The sequence below is a fragment of the Anopheles marshallii genome, assembly GCF_943734725.1.
Source record: "Anopheles marshallii chromosome X unlocalized genomic scaffold, idAnoMarsDA_429_01 X_unloc_4, whole genome shotgun sequence".
NCBI lineage: Eukaryota > Metazoa > Arthropoda > Insecta > Diptera > Culicidae > Anopheles > Anopheles marshallii.
In genome coordinates this window covers 1,075,363-1,079,145 of record NW_026525887.1, presented here as the reverse complement: position 1 = coordinate 1,079,145, position 3,783 = coordinate 1,075,363, and positions in this window count along the sequence as shown.

Genomic DNA, 3,783 nt, shown 5'->3' with positions numbered 1-3,783 from the left:
TAGTCAAACTTGTATGCAAGTTGCCTTTTAAAACTCGACTTTGACAAATCATTTTTTCAGAGACCAACCAAAACATCATTTTTGAGCCCCCAAAATAATGAAAAATGCAATCCAAGATCGATTTCGGAAATTTTTTGGCAAACCAAAATTTCATTGTCACTAGTCAAACTTGTATGCAAGTTGCCTTTTAAAACTCGACTTTGACAAATCTTTTTTTCAGAGACCAACCAAAACATCATTTTTGAGCCCCCAAAATAATGAAAAGTGAAATCCAAAATCGATTTCGGAAACTTTTTGGCAAACCAAAATTTCAATGTAACTAGTCAAACTTGTATGCAAGTTGCCTTTTAAAACTCGACTTTGACAAATCATTTTTTCAGAGACCAACCAAAACATCATTTTTGAGCCCCCAAAATAATGAAAAGTTCGATCCAAAATCGATTTCGGAAACTTTTTGGCAAACCTAAATTTCATTGTCGCTAGTCAAACTTGTATGCAAGTTGCCTTTCAAAACTCGACTTTGACAAATCATTTTTTCAGAGACCAACCAAAACATCATTTTTAAGCCCCCAAAATAATGAAAAGTTCGATCCAAAATCGATTTCGGAAACTTTTTGGCAAACCAAAATTTCAATGTAACTAGTCAAACTTGTATGGAGCTGCGTAATAAAACTTGACTTTGACAAATCAGTTTATCATAAACTCACCAAAACTTAATTTTTAAGCCCCCAAAATAATGAAAAGTGCATTTCAAGATCGATTTCTGACACTTTTCTGCAAACCAAAATTTCAATGTAACTAGTCAAACTTGTATGGAGCTGCGTAATAAAACTTGACTTTGACAAATCATTTTGTCTTAAACTCACCAAAACATCATTTTTAAGCCCCCAAAATAATGAAAAGTGCATTTCAAGATCGATTTCTGACACTTTTCTGCAAACCAAAATTTCAATGTAACTAGTAAAACTTGTATGGAGCTGCGTAATAAAACTTGACTTTGACAAATCAGTTTATCATAAACTCACCAAAACTTAATTTTTAAGCCCCCAAAATAATGAAAAGTGCATTTCAAGATCGATTTCTGACACTTTTCTGCAAACCAAAATTTCAATGTAACTAGTCAAACTTGTATGGAGCTGCGTAATAAAACTTGACTTTGACAAATCATTTTGTCTTAAACTCACCAAACCATCATTTTTAAGCCCCCAAAATAATGAAAAGTGCATTTCAAGATCGATTTCTGAAACTTTTCTGCAATCCAAAATTTCAATGTAACTAGTCAAACTTGTATGGAGCTGCGTAATAAAACTTGACTTAGACAAATCATTTTGTCTTAAACTCACCAAAACATCATTTTTAAGCCCCCAAAATAATGAAAAGTGCATTTCAAGATCGATTTCTGAAACTTTTCTGCAAACCAAAATTTCAATGTAACTAGTCAAACTTGTATGGAGCTGCGTAATAAAACTTGACTTTGACAAATCATTTTGTCTTAAACTCACCAAACCATCATTTTTAAGCCCCCAAAATAATGAAAAGTGCATTTCAAGATCGATTTCTGAAACTTTTCTGCAATCCAAAATTTCAATGTAACTAGTCAAACTTGTATGGAGCTGCGTAATAAAACTTGACTTTGACAAATCAGTTTATCATAAACTCACCAAAACATAATTTTTAAGCCCCCAAAATAATGAAAAGTGCATTTCAAGATCGATTTCTGACACTTTTCTGCAAACCAAAATTTCAATGTAACTAGTCAAACTTGTATGGAGCTGCGTAATAAAACTTGACTTTGACAAATCATTTTGTCTTAAACTCACCAAAACATCATTTTTAAGCCCCCAAAATAATGAAAAGTGCATTTCAAGATCGATTTCTGAAACTTTTCTGCAAACCAAAATTTCAATGTAACTAGTCAAGCTTGTATGGAACTTCCTATTAAAACTTGACTTTGACAAATCATTTTTTCATAAACTCGCCAAAACATCGTTTTTAAGCCCCCAAAATAACGAAATATGAAATCCAAAATCTATTTTATACACTTTTTGGCAAACCAAAATTTCATTTTCACTAGTCAAACTTGTATGCAAGTTGCCTTTTAAAACTCGACTTTGACAAATCATTTTTTCAGAGACCAAAAAAAACATCATTTTTAAGCCCCCAAAATAATGAAAAGTGCATTTCAAGATCGATTTCTGAAACTTTTCTGCAAACCAAAATTTCAATGTAACTAGTCAAACTTGTATGGAGCCTCGTAATAAAACTTGACTTTGACAAATCAGTTTATCGTAAACTCACCAAAACATCATTTTTAAGCCCCCAAAATAATGAAAAGTGCATTTCAAGATCGATTTCTGACACTTTTCTGCAAACCAAACTTTCAATGTAACTAGTCAAACTTGTATGGAGCTGCGTAATAAAACTTGACTTTGACAAATCATTTTGTCTTAAACTCACCAAAACATCATTTTTAAGCCCCCAAAATAATGAAAAGTGCATTTCAAGATCGATTTCTGAAACTTTTCTGCAAACCAAAATTTCAATGTAACTAGTCAAACTTGTATGCAAGTTGCCTTTTAAAACTCGACTTTGACAAATCATTTTTTCAGAGACCAACCAAAACATCATTTTTGAGCCCCCAAAATAATGAAAAGTTCGATCCAAAATCGATTTCGGAAACTTTTTGGCAAACCAAAATTTCATTGTCACTAGTCAAACTTGTATGCAAGTTGCCTTTTAAAACTTGACTTTGACATTAATTTTTTCAGAGACCAACCAAAACATCATTTTTGAGCTCCCAAAATAATGAAAAGTGAAATCCAAAATCGATTTCGGAAACTTTTTGGCAATCCAAAATTTCATTGTCACTAGTCAAACTTGTATGCAAAATGCCTTTTAAAACTCGACTTTGACAAATCATTTTTTCAGAGACCAACCAAAACATAATTTTTGAGCCCCCAAAATAATGAAAAGTGAAATCCAAAATCGATTTCGGAAACTTTTTGGCAATCCAAAATTTCATTGTCACTAGTCAAACTTGTATGCAAGTTGCCTTTTAAAACTCGACTTTGACAAATCATTTTTTCAGAGACCAACCAAAACATCATTTTTGAGCCCCCAAAATAATGAAAAGTGAAATCCAAAATCGATTTCGGAAACTTTTTGGCAAACCAAAATTTCAAAGTAACTAGTCAAACTTGTATGCAAGTTGCCTTTTAAAACTCGACTTTGACAAATCATTTTTTTAAAGACCAACCAAAACATCATTTTTAAGCCCCCAAAATAATGAAAAGTGAAATCCAAAATCGATTTCGGAAACTTTTTGGCAAACCAAAATTTCATTGTCACTAGTCAAACTTGTGTGGAACTGCCTATTAAAACTTGACTTTGACAAATCATTTTGTCATAAACTCACCAAACCATCATTTTTTAGCCCCCAAAATAATGAAAAGTAAAATCCAAAATCGATTTCGGAAACTTTTTGGCAAACCAAAATTTCAAAGTAACTAGTCAAACTTGTATGCAAGTTGCCTTTTAAAACTCGACTTTGACAAATCATTTTTTCAGAGACCAACCAAACCATCATTTTTGAGCCCCCAAAATAATGAAAAGTGAAATCCAAAATCGATTTCGGAAACTTTTTGGCAAACCAAAATTTCAATGTAACTAGTCAAACTTGTATGGAGCTGCGTAATAAAACTTGACTTTGACAAATCAGTTTATCATAAACTCACCAAAACTTAATTTTTAAGCCCCCAAAATAATGAAAAGTGCATTTCAAGA